Here is a 23001-nt window from a genome sequence, read left to right on the forward strand (position 1 = left end):
GAGAGCATGATTTAGGGTGAGGCTTACCTCTCCCTAACCCTCTTCTTCTTCCCTGAGAAGAAGAGCAGAGAGCATGATTCATTGCAAGCTCACAGGTTTTACAGCTTCAAGAGTAAATCAACTGGTAAGAAGTGCTAACTCGCTAAAATATAAACTAATTTTAGGCCCCCAGATATTAAAATATAATCCATCTTCTTCCTCCACGGGGAAACCTAATTAGAAAATGTGACTGGCATAAGGGAGAAGAGGTGGGAGAACAGTTGGATTAGGTTCAGGAGCAGAAAATCAGAGCTTCCTACTAAATCTCTGGATTTCTAGAATCAAGTAAATGCTCCATATGACTTTATGTTCTAAGAAATTAGATACCTCTACAAAAAGGCAACATCTATAAACAATTGATATGGATTTTTCTCTTCTCTCACAATACAAAAAAAAAACACAACAATGTTTGTAACAAAAAAATACAAATACTGTACAAACGAGCAATGTACTGCATGTTTATGCCCTCAGAAGCAATACTAGACTCTAGTGGTGAACATGATGATGCATGATGTCCCACATGCAATTCAATATACGTTTTCTCCCAGAGAAATATTTATACCACTGTATCTTTTCCTGTACAGGGTTTTATTTGAATATCTGCCTGCGTGGCGCTAGTCTCCTTCTAATACCTGCAACCGATACACAACAATAGTTGCCTGAGGCTGAGAGGCTGGCTACCTGACTGTGGTTCAGCCTGCCTGCGTTCAGCTCTTGTGTTCTTCATATGCATTTGACCTTATGCGGTAAAACGTCCACAGCCTATTGTACATTGCAATTTATACCCCTGAGGAACAGTTCAAAACAGTGCCGGTCACACCAGTTCAACTCTGAGGGAACCTTCTAGTCAGATGAATGTCTGATTCTAGACGTACAGCAAATGCAGAGAAGAAGAAGAAGAAGAAAACGTCTTCTTTTTACACAATCCTGCACAACACAGATCAGTGGCTGGTGGAGACATGGTAGAGGTTGAAACGTGTGTAAGTGTGAATGATCCTTGTCAGAGTGCTGTGTAAACATACCGGCGCAGACTGCACATGCAACAGAGTGGTGAGAGTCCGTGCCAGCGTCAGGCAAGCTCTCTATGTCCCCGAGGAGAATCCCATGGGAGATCCACCATGGGTCCGTCTGAGTGGTGACAGTTTAGAGGCAATAAGCTTGATGTGGCCCGAAATAACACAGCAAAGTAAAATGGCGTTGGGGAAGGGAGTGTGTTCTATTCCTGGTACTTTTGAAAAACGGCGGAGCCAACAAGTCCCACTGGGCACACACTGGTCGAATCAACGTTGTTTTCACGTCACCTCAATGAACGTAGGTTGGACCAACGTGGAACAGACGTGGAATTGACGTCTGTGTTTAGTGGGGTGTCACTCTGGTACTCTGGTTCCATCGAAAGGGGGGGCCCGAAGCTTAGGTGATGTCATTTTTCTTTTCTTTTATGTGGGGGGGGGGGGGTGAACTCCCCTTATTATTAATGGAAACGTGAAGTCTTTTCAGTTTTGGGGTTTCTCTCGATCACCTCTGCAAGCATCTCAGAAGGATGTAATTTAGTTGAGAGTGGCAATTTATCTTTGGCAGACCCGGTTCTGTTAACCCTTTCACTGTAGGATATGTCTCCTTAATCCATTAAGATGAGCACATTTCCAGGTATTTTAGTCCTATAATAGCTACCGAATTGCTAGCCTGCTGAGTGTCCATTTGGCTACTCTAAAAAAAATATCATCGCAATGCCTTTCTCCTAGCTGTAATTACCCAGGAACACTCAGGAGAGAAAGGAATACGTTTTATATGGATAAAGACCTGTTTCTAACATCATGGGAAAAGAAGAATTTAAATAGTGGTGCATTGATCCAAATTATGTCAATAGTTTGAAGAGTCATTTCTTTACTTTACTTGACTATATTTACTGCCAAAAATGTAGTAAAAAAAAAAACAAATTTGGAAAGTATTGGAAGCGAACAGATCTACTTATTATGTCATTTCAGTATAGTTTCTCACACGTATTGTTAACATTTCCCCTATCATTTACTTTGGCAAAGCAAGCTTTTGTAACTTCAAATTGATATCAGACAATATTGACAAATTCATCCAATCAGATATATTTCTAATCTGTTCAGAAAATATTTTTTAACACATTTTGCCACTATTCTCTTTTAGGAGGCACATATGTAGTGATGGATTTTTATTTTGTCTTTAAAAGCTATTCCTAAATCGAGTTACTTTGACGGTTGACTGTCATGCTATGTCTCTAGTGCAGTTGTTGTAATCCTGTCTGTATGGCAGATTTCTGGGCCAGTTTGGAGAAGTGTGTGCTGCTGGGGAAATCTGTGGCCAGTCTATCAGGGTACAGTGGAGGGTCAAGCAGTAGATGGCTCATTTGGAATTCAGCACTGCAACATTGCCATCTTTTGGCCAGCCGCTGTAATCTAGGCTCCCAGGTATACTGGTGGAGATGATGCTTACATCCACACAGATGTCTGGGGAATGCTTTTGTTAAGGGATAAATGGAACAAATACACTGTTTGGGTATATTTGTTTAGTCTATTTGTTAATACTAATTTATGTCTCTTGTAAAAAACATAAACTGAGAAGACAAAAAATAGTTTCTGATCAAATAAAATCTTCATAAAATATACAGTACATACCGGTATATATTTTTCGAAATACTACAATAGGTTACATATAAACATACTCCCGTTCCAATTTAATTTCACACATCAAAGACAACACTGTAAGATGGAGGCTTGTGTGCAATACGACTATTGTTAATTGTCTTGTAGAACTGAATAACAAGTCAAATTCTCAAAATGTATGTATTGAACATATCATAACAAATGCTCATATTCTTCACCTCAACCTACCATATAACCTGTTAAACAGTCGCTTTTACTGCAGGGTTTGTATAAACACAAATAGCCTGCCAAGCACTCATTGGATGCATCCTTTGCTCCTCGTCAGGTGAGAACACAGCAAATGTGTAGCTGACAAAACGTGAGTGAGTGAAGGAGAATACTTGTCCTCTATCGGAATACTTGGATGAAAAGCATATGCTGCCCCATTTTCCCACGGTGGTGTATGGGACATCAGGGATAAGAAAATGTATCCGCTCTGACAGAGTGACAATTCATCCTTCCGTCCCTCTAAATGACATGTCACATTTTCTGATGACTTTATTGTGCGCCCTGTCAGTGCACTTCATCTGTGTGTCAGTCAAGCCCAGGCTGTCCACACCACCTCCAAAGGACTGCTTATACCCACTCTTTTAATGACATTAGATTTGGTGTAATGTAATTCAGCAAAGCCAGATATTATCTTTTATTTGCATCATTCAGTTGCTGATACATGGTCGGGTGTCCGCGTGCTAGGGCGATAGAGAGCTGGTCATTTCCCCATCCATTTCCAGCAAGATGACAGATGTCAAGATGGCTATTATTTAGGCTGTTTCTTTTTTTTTATCAGAGCCAGACATGATGTCTCACTTTACTCCAGCCAGCCTTAGGGTGCCTTGAGTCTCTCCCTCTATTCCCATTTCACATCTACAAGGTGATTTTGTTATTTGTTTATCGGTGAACTATAAACAAGGTTTCCTAATTTGTTACTAACACAGAGGGCAATTTCAGTCGTGACACTAAAGTGCTCAAAGAAAATTACTAGTGAACAATACATGCTCAGATGTTCGTAAACTAAGTCTCAGATATCTCAGACCTGGTTATTTCCTACCAGTAAGAGGCAAACGGTATCATAGCGATTCTCTTTCGAGAGATAATTCAAAACGTTCTACGGTGACCAACATACGTGTTACTAAGAAGCCTCGGATGATTCCACCTGTCCTGCCACTTTCTCCATCTATGATACTTTAATAGTACCCAGACCACAAACAAAATGATTCAAATTCTCTCTGCGTTATGTTTAGTTGACATGTCATTCTGAGTGAGTAAGCGAGCGCACCAGCCTGCAAGCATCAAAAGGTAACCAACATCATTTTTTTATATATTTTTTTTACTGACAATGCACTTTCTCCCATCAGAGCTCCAGCTCCTAATTAAATGTATTTAGCATCATAAATATTCCAGGGGGACAAGTTGACACAGTGAATTAATGCATCGCCTTGATACAAGAGCCTCTCGGTTACTGGCTGTGCTGAGAATGTGAGAGCTGCATCATGCCCCACTGCAAGGTAAATGGTACTGAAGGGGTGTCTTATTTTTTCTCCGGAAAGACTTTGTTTCACTGCAAAACTGGTTCAAATGACATCTTTTCAACGAGCTTTGCTCACTGGGGCTCGCAGTGGACGACGCATAAATCTTTAAGGAGAAATCTCAAAACTTGATAGGCAGAGAGTACTATAGCTGTGAACATTTACCATTGACTATTTATTCCCGCCCGAGGACATCCCTGAGGAACAGTAGGAAGAGGTGCTCTTCTTTAATATCATGTTTAACACATTGCCTGCTGTATCCCAATTGGGTTTGTGACTCACTTATTTCAGATGACTTTATAAGTCACAAGGAAACTCTTCAGACATGGCAGTGAGTGATATATCAACACTCACAGAGATGCTGATCGGGTAGAGAGGTTATCGAGAGACGGTGGGTGGACAGGCATGTCCAACATTCAGTGTGTCTTAGTGCTGCAACTTACTCTCCCAAACAGGGCCATGTTAACTCAAGGTCTATACTGGCCTCTCAGCTCCACTCTCCATCTTTTGATCTTTAGTGGAAAGGAAGTGACTGGGAGCAAACTGTCCAGGCGGAGCGTTCAGCCAGTCTCAGCCAAGCAGGGTAAGCCCATCCAGGCTGTCACCCAAGCCCTAGTACTCCAGCCTTACCTCACCTTGCTGCTACATTCAGAATGGAGAATTCAGAATTCTCCACCCCCATCGCCATAATGCCTCCCGCAAGCCCCTTAGGAGGACAGACAGACTGGGGGATTTTGGATGACTTCCTAGGGCTTGAAGCCCTTCCCAAGTTTTTGCCCTTGAAGAGGACGATGCTTCACAGCTTATTTGTTGTGCATTTTCTGTGGCTGACTGGTGTGTCGAAGCGTGCAAGTCTGCTTCCCCCCTCCACCATAACAAACAGGTATGGCTGCCAAACAGAGCTGAAGGGGTAGAGGACCGAATGATACATTATTATGTTCCATTTGAATTCCGGATATTTTTCTCATTTTCACAACTCTCGCTGCCTGGGAATCTGCACGGAGATCAATTCCCCTCCTCAACACTTGTAATTGCAATTTGTGAGAGCTGAACTAATTTTACGACACAGGACACCTGTATTCATCTCCATGTTAATCGAAAACAGGAAGTATAAATCCCAATTCTCTAGCAGCCAATGTCACTTGAGATGTTCCTTGAGGGAGTGGGCTGTCCTCTGCATTAAAACATCAGTGCTCTCCCCTCGCCTCTCCCTGTAGAGCTCTTGAGCTTTTGAGTCCAAATCAGAAATGATAATTATGAACGTCACCACATCTACATCCCTACGTTTGACACTTGTAATATCCATATACTGCATGCCATTGCACATTTAAGTTCCACCCGTAAAGGTGTTCTCTCTGCTGAGTTATAGTATCCGGTTGAGCCATCGCGGAATACAACAAGCTCCTGTGAGCCTCATTTAACCGTAGAACAGAGTGCTATGAGTGATAGCCTCATTTAACCGTAGAACAGAGTGCTATGAGTGATAGCCTCATTTAACCGTAGAACAGAGTGCTATGAGTGATAGCCTCATTTAACCGTAGAACAGAGTGCTATGAGTGATAGCCTCATTTAACCGTAGAACAGAGTGCTATGAGTGATAGCCTCATTTAACCGTAGAACAGAGTGCTATGAGTGATAGCCTCATTTAACCGTAGAACAGAGTGCTATGAGTGATAGCCTCATTTAACCGTAGAACAGAGTGCTATGAGTGATAGCCTCATTTAACCGTAGAACAGAGTGCTATGAGTGATAGCCTCATTTAACCGTAGAACAGAGTGCTATGAGTGATAGCCTCATTTGGATTAAGCACAACCACATTGTCCTGAAATATCCCAAGAAAAGAGAAGAAACTTACCTACCACACTTGGAAGCCACCCGAGTAGCGGACAGCTTTTTCAAATACAGTCAAACACTACAGAGTCTGTATAAGAGAACATCCTTCAGTAGCTATAACGCCACAAACAACACAACACATGTTCCATTAATCAATGCAGACCTAATAACGCAACTTGAAAAAAATGCAGCGCTTTCCAAATCAATGAGTGTAAAAGGGCCGACTGTGAAAACTCCTGCAGGTTGCAGCGTTCCTCGGTGTGTGTCATTTCACTGTGAACGGGAATGCTAAGACAGAGGCAGTGTTAGGTCAGACGCTACAAAGCCCAGGACGTTGTAGGTGGGCCATGCCGCCTCATTAGAAACAACACGAGCCCTGCTATAATGAACTTAAGACAACGCTAATTAACGTACGAGAATGAAGGCAATGGTTTTACTTCTTTTTTTCTTTTTTTAAGTTCATGGCGCTGAGCCTGCTTGTATGGACAGCGTTTAAGCCACCTTAATCCATTTGTGATGCCGAGCCCGACCCGGAGTGGCGCCGAGCAGTTCAGGGGGTGCAGCTCCCCAGCACTGCTGATACATTCACCTGTGACAACCCTTTATGGGCCGATAAAGTAAGGGAAGTCTCTCAAGGAGCGACGGCACAGTGACTTGGCTGCGGGAGTCCCCGAGGACCAGGTGTCAGTGTTGTCTATCAGAAGGCTGAAAGGAGAAAAGGGACGTGTTACTGGGCTCTATTGTGCCACAGTTGTCACTGACTGATCGGGTCCATTTAGCTGCCTTTCACAGTGAATGAAACCACCCGAATAGATGAAAGCGAGACAGGCCTCCCCGACAAACAAGGAGCCGCGGAATATTCATGGAGGATCTGCACGGGAAAGATTAATGTATTAGAAATTAAAATGGGGCCCGGACGTATGATCTTGCTCTAACACTTGGCCAGACCTGTGTCACCCGTCGCTAGCTGCCTGAAGTCGGCACACAGCGCTGCCAAGGTGGAGAGGAATCATTAAGTACCCTGCCATTGTGTGAGCAGAATAATCAAACTTCACCCTCCTATTCTTCCCAGCCACGCCGACAATGAATAATTCCGGAGCCATTTGCAATGTTAACGGCACCTATCTGGGCCATCCGTGGCTTTATGATAAGAGCTCCAAATATGCATTTCAACAGTCTGAACAGAAGCTGGTTCAGCGGTATTTCAAAGGACACCTGTCAGTCAACTGAAAGACCTGTCAGTCTCTGTCATGCACCGGTGCCAGGGAAATGGTCGAAAAGATCATCTGTACTCTCTCTCTCTCTTTCTCCCCCTCTTCTCTTTCAGATTGTAACAGTTACATTTGCAAAAGAGTGACAAGTGATTTACAGTGGAAAATAGATTTTGTTTAAACTGAAAAAAAAGTTTATTCTCTTAGGTATGCTTATTCTTTGCTGGTTTACAACTGTATCAAATATACTATCATAAATGTGATCTGGGCTACACTGAATGTCATTATGCTTGATACTATGAACACCAGGGCGGGCTTTCGGAGCTCCTACGTGTGAGACGCTGACTATGAACTGTATATGTGTTGATCAAAAACATGTTTATATCTCTGAGACTTACTGAACGTTTTACTATTCTAACCTGTGTTGACTCTACAGGACAGATCACGAGCAGGAAGTAGGTCATGCCAAACATAGAAGTAATTACATCAGTATGCTGAGAAAAAAAAACAATAACATTTCAGTTTTGTTGAGTGAAAATTCGGGCAAAAATGTTGTCAAATGCAGTTTCAAAACACGCCTCCAGGTCAACAGTGCCCTGTACATCACTGGAGCCAAGCTTCCTGCCAACCAGGACCTCTACTAGGCGGTGTCAGAGGAAGGCCTGAGAAATTGTCAACGACTCCAGTCACCGAAGTCATAGACTCTCATAGACTCTCTGCTATCACACTGCAAGCGGTACCTGAGCGCCAAGTCCAGGCCCAAAAGGCTCCTTAACAGCTTCTAACACCAAGCCATAAGACTGCTGAACAATTAATCAAATGACTATCTGGATTATTTGCATTGACCCCCCCCCCCTTTGTTTTTGCACTGCTGCTACTCGCTGTTTATTATCTATCACTTCAGTCCTACATGTACAAATTACCTCAACTAACCTTTACCCCCGCACATTGACTCGGTACCAGTCCCCCTGTATATAGCCTCGTTATTGTTATTTTATTGTCTAACTTTGTTTTACTTTAGTTTATTTAGTAGAAAATGTTCTTAACTATCTTTTTATAACACTACATTGTTGGTTAAGGGCTTGTAAGTAAGCATTTCACAGTAAGGTCTACATCTTGTATTCGGTGCATGTGACAAATATAATGTGATTTGAACACTTCTTGACTCCTACTGTAGAACTGAGAATGTCTACATTTTCCTGATCCAAATCTTTGAGAAGGCCACAACATCATTTAAGGGGTGTTTCTGCCTACTCTGGGGGCTCTACTGGACAGGGGCACTGCAGTTCCTGTGTTCAAATCTAGACTGACAAACGACCTTACTGTCTATAGCACTAAATAAATGATCTTTTGCCTTGTCTTGATGGTACGATATGGTACAATATAGCCTAAGTGGCAAGTAACTATGGCTGAAGCTGTTTGTTCATGTAGGCCAATCATTTGTTAAGCACGAGTAACTTGTGTGCCACTAGCTGCCACTGGCATTTACAGTCCAATGCAGAGGAGGATGTATGTTTAGACCTCAGCATGCAGACTGGACTGGGCCTGCTCCCAGTTCCCTATAGGCACTCCATGGGCCAGGACACCCTCCATCCGCCACATCCTACAGCACATCTATTACCTAGAAGGCTCTTTATCAGGGCCAAGAAATAAAGATATTGTTAATTATGTTACAATGTTAAAATGACATTGTTAGGGTGACGCACAGACGTGCAAATACACATACCATTGTATGGATGCAGGACATACTTGTTTGCTTTGTTAACTCGTGGGAAGTGCCTAAAGTGGCTTGAGAAAGAAAAGCATCATTTTACCCCAAAATAAAATAATAAATATGCATTATCCAAGATATTGTAAGCTCATTCCAGACTGATAAATGGCCTAACCAATCACAGCCCGGATAGGGACCATAACAAACAAAATGTCAAGATCAAATGCTGAACTATATTAAAAGTCAGTGAAGCAGTGCCTCAGTTTGCCTACTGGAACACAACCAATGACCAGTGTCATTTTAGGTCATCTACCACAAGAATATGCAGAGCTTTGTGAAACAGTAGTGAAAGAGGCTGAATACCCATCTGCTTACCCCTCCAAAATTCCTAGTTGTTTTCCAGCAAATTGGTCAATCTTCGAACAGGACGAACACAGATTTTGTGAATTTTGGACACTCCTTTCTCTCACATAGTTTCCACACCATGTCCCTCCTCTTAACAATCTTCTCATTGTGACACAGGATGACATGGTTCAACAAGTGACTCAGTCCATGAATGTTCACTTTCATTTCAGACTCCAGTAGGCCGGCATAATCACTGATATTGAGCCATGACTCACGTTTCCTGCTCTGTGTTGTGGTGTTTTTTGTTCTCTTTGCTTTTTTTTTGTCCTTTTCATTGCCTGAAAATGGCTCGCAACCAGGCTTTCAACGTGAAACTAGCTAACATCGCCGCAGATAATCAAACTGCCACGTGATTAAGGCTTTACAAAAACGCTAAACATTTTGGTTGTGAACAAAGAAACATAATAACGAAACAAAACAAAGATATATGTTCAGATATTACAACGTCTTACTGCCGGTGTAAACCAAACTAACTGAATATGAGAACAAAAGCAAATTGGTTCTCATCTTCTGTTCTTTTATTAGGCATTTTTCTACACAAATGAATGTCAATAGATGTGCCTGTACTACATCTTTCTTACAAATTATTCAGTGGCTTCCGTTTCGCCATTGTGGAAGTCAACAGGAACAGCATATACCTGAGTGACAAATGAGTGTGTAATTGGGTCCTCTGGGAAAATAATTCAGCTTAACTACTGGAAATAACGTGTAAATTCAATACATTTCCTAATGAGCTAATTTGAGTTTGCTGCAATTATATTGGCTAGTCTGGGTACAGAGAGACATTCTGCGGCCGAGTTAAGGTAAATTAAACCACAGCCCTGTTGTATTCATTAAAATTAGCATATGGACCTGTCAACACTTCTCGGAGGTGCGTTGTAACAATGCCATTTAGCCCCACATCAAGCCATGCCATTGGAATGAATGCATGTGGTGGGTAAATGCTTCCCTACCCCCAGCGACAGGGAGGACTGGGACTGGCAAGCATGGCTCTGACGCACAAAAGACCAAGCCTTTTTACAGCCAGGCCCTGGCTCCTGACCAGAGGCCATCCACATCAACACAACTTACACTCCACCATTGCTCTGAGCTACTGTCTCCTTCTGCTCCATGCTACGGCTGCTTTCCCGTTCCCCAAACAACACACAAACAGCTAGAGAGAGGCAGAGGGTGAAGGAGGAAGGGAGGGTAGGAGGGAAGGAGAGCCCTGAGTGTGTTGTCAAGCACAATGTGATTTTCATATTGTTATTCAAAGCTTTTGCTATTGTCTTGGGATCGATTGTTTTTTTCACATTTTGTGGTGTTACAGTCTGAATTTAAAATTGATTCAATTTAGATTTTTGTCACCATTTTTGTCATACACAATACCCCATAATGTCAAAGTGGAATGATGTTTTTAGGCATTTTTACAAGTTAATAAAAAATGAAAAAGCTGAAATGTCTTGAGTCAAAATGTATTCAACCCCTTTTTTAAAGGCAAGCCTAAATAAGTTCAGGAGTAAAATATTTTTGGCCTGAATACAAAGTGTTATGTTATGCATCATGTTATGGGTATTATTGTAATTGTTAAGGACAGGGGAGTTTTTCAGGATAAAAATAAATGGAATGGAGCTGAGCACAGGCAAAATCCTAGAATAAAAACGGGTTCAGTCTGGTTTCACCTTTCAGCAGGACAGTGACCTAAAACACAAGGCCAAATCTACACTGGGGTTGCTTACCAAGAGGACAGTGATTATTCCTGAGTGGACGAGTTACAGTTTTGACTTGAATCAACTTGAATATCTATGGCAAGACCTGAAAATGGTCTATCGATGATCAACAACCAATTTGACAGAGCTTGAATAATTTTGAAAATAATAAATGGGCAAATGTTTCACAATCCAGGTGTGGAAAGCTCTTAGTGACTTACCCAGAAAGACTCATATCTGTAATCGCTGCCAAAGGTGCTTCTACAAAGTATTGACTCAGGGGTGTGAGTACCTACGTAAATGAGATATTTCTGTAGTTCATTTTCAATAAATTAGCAAAAAAAACATGTTTTCACTATTGTATGTAGATGGGTGAGAAAATAAATACATTTTTAAAGAACATTTAAAATACAGGCTGTAACAACAAATTGTGGAATAAGTCAAGGGGTATGAATACTTTCTGAAGGCACTGTAGCCAATACAGGCTTGACAGTTTTAAGCAGGTACAACATTTGGGAATATATATATATATATATTTATTTTGACAAAATATGACTATCCAAACATGCCAGAATAAAAAGAAAAGAGCGCTTTTGTTGTTGTTGTTTTTGTTGTTTTTCATCTTTACGTTTGAACCCTCTAGTGAAAACAGGTATTGTTACTCAGCGGAGCACAGCAGGCCTTGGTTTCATTGTTCTGCCAGGGTTTTAAAACAGGCTGCTAGTTATCAATACAACACAGACTATTCCAGTCATTCAGCTGTGCCTCTCGATACACTTCAGAACCTCGCATGCTGAACAGCCAGCCATGATCTCACACAATTGGGCATCTTCACTGACAGATCCTTTCCTTCCAGATGGATTCATTTTTTTTTGTTATCTGTTTCAAATGGATTGGCCAGGCCCGTGCCTAAGCTCTGGGCTTCCTTCGGCTCGCATATTATCTGACTGAACACTATTTCAATTAATTAAATCCCATTAGAGAATGTGCCGTTCTATATATTGATAGCTACTCTGGATTAAGACCTAATTAACCCTGCGATTTGCTTGTGACAGCAGAAATGGAGCGTCTGAATTCAGCCCTATAGAGGGGGGGGGGGGGGGGGGACAGGCCATGAAGAAGAAGACCATCCCTCCCTTCGTCACTACCTCGGCTGATCTCCCCACTCCGACTACTTGGAGCAGAAGAGCAAATGTAAAGGCCTTGGGCAGGCTTTGATATTTCAGCTGTTCGTCTGCTATGACCTGGACTATGTCTAACAGACCTAGACTAGAGGTCAATGGGAATCAGAGGAGAAGGGATGGGAGAAAGAAAAAATGAAGGAACAAAAGAAACGAAAGACAGAAAGACAGAGGCCCGTGTCCGAATATCCATACTTGCATTCTAAATAGTAGACATTTTAGGTATGCGAAAATATTTATTTTATAGTCTGTGAAATTTAGAAAATCGAGGATGCTTTAAATGCCAGGATGCTATGCTAATTTGATTTTCATCTTGTAGGAACGGCGTGTTTGACAACAACTGATAATCAGCTGATAATGAGAAAAGGTGACACAAAAATATATATATTTTTTCTGCATAAGCATACCTCTTGAGCTGTCTGCATCCTCCTGACTGGTGGTTATTTTATTTTAAGAATCTTAATATGCTTCTCTGCATCTCTGCTAAAACCTGGGGGAAAGATGGAACGTGAGTCTTATTCAGTACATTTAGTCATTCCTTGCTTTTCTAAAGTCAACCTTGCCAGCAGGCATGCCAGCTAAGATACTGTTACCTGCCAAAATGATGGAAACACTTGAGTAAATGAGGGATACAAAGTATATTGAAAGCAGGTGCTGAGTTAATTAAGCAATTAACATCCCATCATGCTTAGGGTCATGTGTTGTTTTGGCTACCATGAATATTCCCCCATAGGATGCCAATGCCCCCATCCACAGGACACGAGTGGTCACTGAATGGTTTGATGAACATGAAAACGATGTAAGCCTGGGCAGTTTCAGTCACCAGATCTCAACCCATTTGAACACTTATGGGAGATTCTGGAGTGGCGCCTGAGACAGCGTTTCCCTCCACCGTCAATGTTGGAATTTCTCGTGGATGAATGATGCCGCATCCCTTCAATAGAGTTCCATACACTTGTAGAATCCATGCCAAGGTGCATTGAAGCTGTTCTGGCTCGGTGGCCCAACACCCTATCGGTGTTTCCCTTATTTTGGCAGTTACACATAGTTAGACAAGCTAGCTCCTCTAACTTGATTGATATCCTGAAATGGCTTCTTTGTATCTCGTTATGAGGTCGGGAGACTGGGAACCAATCTGGGCTAGCTAAAGCTTACTTCATAAAATTGCTAGGTGGCTAGTAGCATTACAGAGAAACAACAACAACAAACATGTTTTATTTTACAGGACAAATCTGAGGGGGCACGTGCCCCTGTGCCTCTTATGGGCATGACGCCTCTGGCAGGGATCAACGCAATTAAACAAGAGATGACACATTCTCAGGATGGTGGAGCCTAGTATGTTGATATTTCTTGCCTACCGTATTCGTTTTACCAAACAGTATGCTTGAAATTGTATGCAGTATGGTTTGTAAACAGCATGTAGAAATAAAAGAGAAAGAAAGAACAAACAAATGAAAGAAAGAAAGAAAGAACAACCAAAGAAAGAATGTTGAAGATACCCTCCTCCCTCTCTCACTAGTCGCACCCCTGTGACGGCAGCATCGGGAGAGATTTAGGAGACACAGGACGCATAGCGGCCTCATTACGGACACCTTTGTCCAGTATTGTGTTCTATTACCTCTCCCTCCCCCGCATTAAAACCATTAGAAGCACCTTCATCCTGCCACAGTCCGTATTGGAACATTACATATGCACACCTCTGTAGGACAGCGCTTTAATGAGGTTGAAGGGAGACTAATAGAGTTTCTTCTGTCCCCTTTTTATGACATAAAGTATGGGCAATAATGAGCTGGGGGAGTGGAGACAGGGAAACAGCTCCCCTCTTCCCCGAGTCAAAGCCAACGTTTATGAGAAGGCTACAAGTCTGGCACAACGAGAAAACTGAGGGTCTGAAAACATTGTGAATACCGATAAATAAAAGGTTGAGAATGTTTTCGAAAATGTTCACCTGCCCTGTACAAATGATACACAGAATTATTTAGAGTAGGGTGGGTACATGCTACTCACTCAAAGTGGTCAAGGGCTAATCCTCAAAATTCGGCTTAGTGTTCAAGCTCAACGATTTCAAAAGACCAGTGAAAGTAAAACTTTGAGTGTGAGTGTGAGTGTGAGGTCAGAGCCAGTATGCAGTGTGGTGACCGGCAGGGGACGTTAAAACGGACTGTAGCCCAGATACAACAGCTCCCTCTGCAGTCTCACCCCCTCTGATTGAAAATATGCAATAGAGACACATATGCCATGTACAATATTTTCCAGTTCATTTAAAAAAATAGTATCAATAATAAATAGATAGCTCAAGATCTATTGTCTCATAAAATCGGTGGCCAGAACAATGATAATACCAAAGCACACTATAAGGTTAGCAGTTAAAGAATAGAGCATAGGGCAAAACCGCAGCAGTGGGATTGTATAAATCCCTACATGACATACAATTCTAGTCAACAATCCTACAACTGTACATAAAGTGAAATGGGATGTACATCCATGGGACCAATCTTATTCCTGATGGAGAATCCAACAGCGTTTTAACTCTGCTACTTCACACGACCGCTTACAATGCTTTTCTGAAAACATTTTTTTCTTCTTATCATTTGAAGTAATACAGCTAAGCTCAAATTTCTCTCCTCCCTTCAAGCGCAAAATACAAAAAGGCCTAGGCTGCCACTACCTGATTCAATCATGTGTGCCACAATGTATACCCATGGGCTACAGGGCGACTTGTATTTTAATTAATCATGTGATACCCTTTTCTCAATGGCTAGGTCTGTGGTGTTCTGAGCTGCCTGTTCTTTTTTTCCTTCTTCTTGTAAACACTTTGAAGAAAGCAAAAAAATATGCCAGGAAGCACATTCTCCCTCATGCAAATTGTATGTGATCCACATTTTAACACCTTGTGCCCCGACTCTTTTGTGACTAAAAGACGTATCAGCAAACCGGAAGTCGTTTCTTTAACAACAAATTGTGTTAGCCTGTAAACCAACAACGGCGATGAATGAAAATGCAAAAAGGTACATTTGTCGAACAATATGCAGGCATTCAGCGGCAAAGCCCATGGAAATGTTCCGGGGGAGGAAGAGGAGGGCGAGAAGAAGAAGTAGAAGGAGCAGAAGAAGAACAAGAATAATGGAAGGACCTCAAGGAAGGATTTTTTTTTTAAAGCAAGAAAAATAAGGGTGGTGGAGGACAAAAGGCCTAAGTACAGTACATGCCATGTACTACATGGTGTGACTAACTTCCTGTTTGAGGCTATTACCACAGAGACTTGGCTGTGGGTGCCAAGATTTGAGGAATAACAAGCACAGTGAAGGGTGAAAAAGCACGCTCGTGTGGAGAAGCTGACCCGGGAAGGAGCTCCGGGGGAACCCTGGGGTTTTGGGAGATGGGGTGCATTCAACCTTTCTCTCTCTTTCTCCAGACCCACAACTGATGTGACTTGTTTTACTGCTGAAGGAATGACTCATTTCATATCCTCTTATCAATGCACGTGTGATAATGGGAAAATATGCAGTCACCCTACGAGTACAAAACGATACAGACAAGGCGTTAAGACAGCGTGTGAAAATAGATGACGTTCTGTAACTTGAATACAGGTATTTGACTTTGAACATGGCATGCTCTCCTGCTCTCCACATGAAATATCAAACATTCTGTTCCTTTACAGACCATTATCTGTTGAAGGATGCAGTTTTAACATAGAAACAGAGCTTGTGTTATAATTCATTCGGATGAGAAATTCTAAATGATTTTTGAAATCGTTCTTATTTTCAACCCAATCTGTGACAAAACATTTTCATTGCCTTGGATGAGCACGGCTCCCAGAGAATCTAACGTGATTATTCCTGCCCTGGGAGAAGGGCTGTCTCCCTGCGCTCTGTCAAAAGGTCAATTATGGCCCCAAACCGCCATGCAGTGACACTGACCTGGAAAGAGTACTGATGACCCCACATCCAGGGGCCCCAAAGAGTTGATCATCTAACATGCACGCTGCCTGCAGCCATGGAAATCTGACATTTGTCCTTATTCAAATGAACACAAACAATATGCATCTCAGGCCTTTCCCTAACCTGTGCCAAACACAAGACATGAATGAGGACCAGCAATCTGTTTCGCAGATGTCCTCCATACATGTTCTAGTCTTTCCCTCCGAATGAAACCAACCCATGCAATCACACTGATACAGAACGATACATGGTGCCCGTTTTTACACTTTCGATAAAAGGTTCTAGGTGGATTTGCTTACATCAGACAATGTTATGAGCAGGATTGAATAAGTATTGAGTGCAACGTTATTTTTCACGTTAATGTGGTAGCCTATAATATACTACTAATGGAATGCACACTTGCAAGCACAGCACTCTCACGCTGTGGTGGGCTAAGTATTGTACAGTACCACATTTAGCTGGTAATAACGAAACAGATATAGCACAGAGTGCTGGTGCCATAATACAGGTTTATACACAGTACATTCCCTCTGAATTGCGTTTGCCCGGAGCATTACCTTCCACTGTAAATGTTTATCCATGTAGACTTTCCATCTCATGCTGTTTGGTCTCTGTGCTGAAGGTAAAGGGGCGGCTGATGACCGTATGACACAGAGCAAGGGCTCTCATGTCTTCGGGGCGTTTCACCGAGCATGATCATGGAAATGCAGAAACATGGAGCAGACGGTAAAAGGTTGAGCACGGGACCCATATTTCTCCGGGCACGTCAGTTAATTTCCTTTCCTTTTTGTTCCACATCACTTTTCTATTACGCTTTGGCCACATTGGCAACATCGTACAAATCATTATTTTGCTCACAAAATCTAATCATTACCCTCAAACGGAAAAATGGATAGCCAGTGAGGGGAATGTGGGGGGGGGTTGTTCTTTTTCACATTCTAATTCACATCACAAGGAACCCAAAAGAAACACATATATCAGATTGGTTTGGCGCCTTTCGCCCGCAGCGATGCAGCACACACTGATATTAGTTTTAAATACAGATTGCTGGCAATGACACAGCAGAGGGGTCCCTGTCTGGTACACAAACCACAGCCAGGATTGCTTCACATAGCCGCCTCTCTGTAAGTGAGGCACCTTCAATCAAAAAGCTCAAATAAATGTCGTTCTTTGGCTCTGTCAACCGTAAACTGTTATTGATCCCAACCAATTAAATTGGTTCACGCTGATCGATCAAACACATTATCTGTTTTTTTTCTTCTCTTCAGTCTATTACCAGCAAGTGGAAACTCAAGAGGCATCAATAAATACAGCCGGGTCACCCAGGATAGATTCTCTATGCAGCCAGAGGCCTGTAAAAACAGTAGACCAAACCTAAGCACTTGTACTTAAAAGGTAATGGACCTGTATCGTGACTAAACGTTAAGTGCCTGAGGTAAGATACAGGACGGAGCTTTGTGGCACCTCCAAGGTCTGCTAGCAGACACTTGTATTTGTTTGTCTCTTTTTGCCCCTGCTAATATCTAACTCCCCCCCCCCCTTGTGTAAGCCTTCCAGCTGGCATGCTGCTGTGCTTGGCAGGTTGGGGGGAACATGAGAATTAAACCTATATCGCACCAGCTACCAGTTCTCAAATATCAGCGGAGTCCAGCACTTCACAGGGGACTAGCAGGAGGAAAGCATGTCAAACGGCATAAACAACCAGCTCATCCTCACAGAGCTTCAAGAAAAAAAAAGTTTTCAGAAGAAAGTTTTCATCCTTCACAGGCATTTGTCAAAGATGGATTACATAGATGTAAGCATCGGACCACAACTCATATTTGTGCACTAATTTGTGGACCAACGGGATGACTACGGGTACAGTTGTGGGAAAGGCACAAGGCAGGACAGGTTTTGGTTTCTCCAAAATAGGAGGAGGGGGGGGGGACAGCTACTCCCCATAATTCCTGTCACTAACAGGTTTTCCCATTTCATAATTTCAATACTAACATCCTGAACTGCTAGAGTTGAACCACTGCCAGGTCTATTACACTGACCAGACAGGGAGAAGCGTGATGTCGTACTGTAACCCCACTAAAGCAGCCTTCTCAACTATTGGGTGTTCCCCAGCCCCCCTTTCAGTACAACCATGGCTCACGGCCCAGAAATGCATTCATTCCCTTCCCTTCTAAACAAACAGAAGCCATTAAACCCAAATATCAGAAGTATCAAAGTCATTCATACAGTACTAGTAAAACTCAGAGGTTGAAGAGGAAATTCATAGAGTAAAAAACACGATTCAGTTGACATTCTTATGAAATTCCATTAGGCTATTCTTTGTGATCATGACCTTAAATGCCTGAATGAGCTTAAAGACAGATCCAGATACCGTAAACAGAGATACAGACTAAACCACAGGAAATGACACGTTTAGTTGACGTGACCGCACAGAAGGTGCATTTGCCTGATGCTCGAGAAGAGCTGCGGGTCTAATTATTCAACCCTTTGGAATAAGTCCAATGTTCTCGATACTGACTGTAACCCCTTTATGACTGTCTAGGTCCATGGAAATGAAACCCTTTCACCTCCAGTGTGTCGTGTTAAAGTCAACCCGAAACTAGTTTCAGTTTTGGCCATTTCCTCTGAATACCATGAGAAGAATGACAGCTTGTCCACAAACGAAAGGGAGACTTCTAGAAATAAGACTATCCGCCCCTCCACTGTGATAGAGCACGGCTGATAAGTCTTTTATTATGGAAATTCATTTTAAACAGTGTAAAATGTGGGAGGCTCAGTTTTTTTGCCCATGTTTCTCCCACTATCACTCCAGCTATTGATAAGATGTCTAAATGTATTGCAGAATAATTCTGCAGGAAAAGAGATAAAAGGTTGCTGAATAAAATATGAGGTGAAGGCTGTAAATTGTAGCAATGCATATCATTTCATTCAAATGTAGGACGCAATTACCATCTGCTACACTCATCAGTTCCCTCCTTTATGACTTAATTATATGTTTAATGCTATCAGATCAAGGAAAGGGCAAAACAGATGAACGAGGGAGAAGAGAGAAGATTCCGCAGCAAGACAAAAGGCAGATGAAAAGTAACATAAAGGATAGAATTGATTTCATTTACCGGGAAATAGAAAAAGCTCATTTAGATACAATGTTCCCTCATCCTCTTTGCCATTGTGAGATAATAAAGAAGCGTGTTTGCCAAAAGGTCTGGTAGAAATGGAACAGAAAGAGTCAAGTTCCTCAAAACCAGATCGGCCCGCATTCATTTCTAAAGTACTGTGACTTTGTGACATTTTTTGAAAACGTTGTTGTGTGATCACGGACAAGAACCAATCTCTAATTGACATCAGTGCGGGATTTACGTAAAAGTCAATCCCGCACAATGTGTACCTTCAATTAACTCTCTCACTGATGGAAACCCAGTCTACACAACCTTATACGATACACATCATTAATAACAGTATTGATGGTGCACTGTCCATATATTCAAGCAGATCATATCTTTTCACCTGCGTTTTATATCGCATGACATAACACTATGTGTTTCTGCATATGTACCAAGATGTTCAAATAAACTTCACCAAAGCCAGACCGCGAAATCATAATGAAATTGACTAAAACTTTATTTGGATGCATGTGTAGTCCAAATGGCTGAGGGGTATGTGGCTGCCTGGCCAGTGTCATCCCAGGTGCCAGCGGGCTCCATCTCCTAACTGTGTACCTTTGGCCAGAACTCATTACAGCCTGACATTTAGGACTCGCTGCCCATGCCAAGTCAGCCCACTGGATTGAGACAAATGATGTAGTTATTTTTTTATGTCACACATTAACTCACGTCCAGTGGGAGCCAAATCTGTATCACCTTCATATCAACTGGTGAAGGGATATGGATTTGACCATGGTGTTTATGCTCCTTGCTTCCTTCTTGCTGGATGATGTGCGTGAGGTTTTGTTCACCAATGCAGAATAATTATGTTACCCTCTCATCCTCATATACACATCCATGGGTCATGCATGGTGTTCATAAAGTTCTGGTAGAGAGTCAACAAAACATTCAACCTCTATGGTGTGGTTTCCCAGACACAGAGAAAATCTAGTCATGGACTACAAAGCAACCTCAGTAGAGAATCTTCATTGAAAATGAAGGATTAGGCTTTATCGGTGTTGGGAAGCCGACCCTAAGAGTGGTAAATGCCTATTGTTATGTGACAAACCCCATAGTGTCTGTTAATAAAGTTCATCATCATAATTTACCTATCTTGTATAGTTACTAATCTTTGATAGAAGGCAACTAAATATTCCACACAAATATTTAAAAAAATATATATGACTGACAAGTTGCTCAACTTTACCTGGGTAGAATGCAGCGATGTTCCCTGTGCTGTTCTGTCCCCACAAATGCTGAGAAGAAATGAAAAAGAGACAGAAGAAAGAGTGAATCAATAAGAATACATTTCATTGTTTCACCCCTGACAGCATATTCTATCTGATCTTTAACTACATCTTAATTGAAGCATAATGATAACGAATAGTTTTGGACTATTCTATTCCAGATTATGAAATGAGTCAAACTATTCACATCAAGAGAAATGCCTGAGATGAGAGAATGAGACAGATCTATTTGAAGAAGAAAAAAATTGTTTGAGTATTTCTGTGGGTAACAATGAGATTATGCTTTAAATGTATCAAATCATGTTTGGAACTTATTCTCTTTCAATCTTAGGAAATGTCCAATGAATGGTAGGGGTTTGATTTTGGACTACTAGACCAAAGGAAAGGACATGAAGAGAACAAAAGCTCCATCTTGTGGTGTGAAAGGAAATGGAACTTCAGAACAAGCAAATACATTCCTAGGTACTCTACACTACAGCACTGTGCTATACTATACTATACTATACTATACTATACTATACTATACTATACTATACTATACTATACTATACTATACTATACTATACTATACTATAGTAAACCTCTCATAATATAACCATTAGAATTCAATAAGGTAACAAATACTAGATGCAGGCAAGACATTGGTTAATATCAAGAATCTGTGAGATGGAGTACCAGAAAACATATTGGTTTGAAATATCATTCAAACCAATGATACGGTTTTGGGGGAAACAAATACAATGATACTGAATAGCAAATTAATGAGACAAATTAAGTGGGAATTAAATATCCCCTGGGGAGCAAACAATATATCATATGTAGTGGACCCTTGTCTTGTGAATGATATGGCAGACAATATTCTACCTGGTTGAAGGCCTAGTTTCATCATTATGGTACCTTTGGTGATTGAGATGTCCATAGATGAGAGGGTCTATGACACAGGGTGTGTCTCAAACGGCACCCTATTACCTATATAGTGCACTACTTTTGACCAGAGCCCTATGTGCCCTGGTCAAAAACTAAAGTGAATGCTGTAAAGGGAATAGGATGCCATTTGAGACACAGACATAGTGTCCCTTACAGAGATTTGATGGACTAGAGATCTAGGGATGCTCCATGACAATTGAGTAGCAGGACTATATTGCTATGTTATATGAAATGCTTAATTGCTGATTAAAGCTAGACAACCTCTGTATGTGTAAACATAGTATGCAGGAGATTTACAATATATTGAGTTTACAGCCATTGAGTGAACTATCAGTGCTTAGTTAAGAGCTAAACTGAAAACTTTAATTGAGTCTGGCTCATTTATCTGACTTGTACATTGTTAGGGGAATTGTAGATAATAGACCATTAAATTAAGCTGAAGTAAAAACCCAGTTGATGCATGTGCCATGGATATTTTTCACACAAATGGAAAATATGTTCCAAAAAGAAAAAAGGGAAGTAATTGATTTCAAATTAATTGTGCAAAGGTCTCCCTGATGGGTACCATCTGTCAAAACAAGCTGTACATTCAGCAAATCTAATCGTAATTAATTAAATGGCTAACAAATTACATACATCATAGTTAACACTGGGAGAAACTACCGCAGGAAATGTTATGAAACAAATTAGCTTTAAGAATTAAAGAAAATTACATCACATAACTAAATATTACACTCATTTCCGCCAGCCATATTTCTTAATGAATTCCGTAATTAATTTAATTCACACATTGTGCATAATTTGGCACTGAAAATGTCAGTGGGTCAGACTTAACCACCATTCTTGCTGGCTGTCGGTTCCAAAGAGAGACATATTAGCAAAACATGACCTCTTATGTAAATGACAGAGACCGAATGTTGTCATTTTAATTCCAAGGTCTGATTAGCATGTCCTAAAGATATCCTACAACTACATGTTGTCCATTTTACACGTGCCCGTGTCAAATTAAGAGCTTCAATTGTCAGTCATGTTTTTTTTTCATAATCCCTCTCAATTTCAAAAGAAAATGGCTACCGGTAAACAAGGACAATATACAGCATATTGAGAATTCAGTACCTATCCCTATAACACAACATATGATGTAGATTTATTCACCTTAAACCAAAAAGCTGATCTATCCACTCAATAAGCGCTGCATGTTTGTGGGTGCCACAATAGATAAATGATATTGAATACATGAATAACTTGTCCAATGAATAGGATATATAAACTGACACATGCATTGTGAGGCTTCAGGGCTTTCCTGAGGCCAATCATTTAGCCAAGCCACTAATGAAAGCCCATGTACTGTGGCTAAGGGCAGCCACCAGGAGAGACAACACAACATCCACCCCGCCTGCCTGCCTCCCACTCTCGCTCTCTCTAAGTGTTGGGGGGCACTTAATGGTCTGGATGGAGCCAACAGGGCTCCCAAGAGATG

This window comes from Oncorhynchus gorbuscha, linkage group LG09 (genome assembly GCF_021184085.1).
Source record: "Oncorhynchus gorbuscha isolate QuinsamMale2020 ecotype Even-year linkage group LG09, OgorEven_v1.0, whole genome shotgun sequence".
Taxonomy (NCBI): Eukaryota; Metazoa; Chordata; class Actinopteri; order Salmoniformes; family Salmonidae; genus Oncorhynchus; species Oncorhynchus gorbuscha.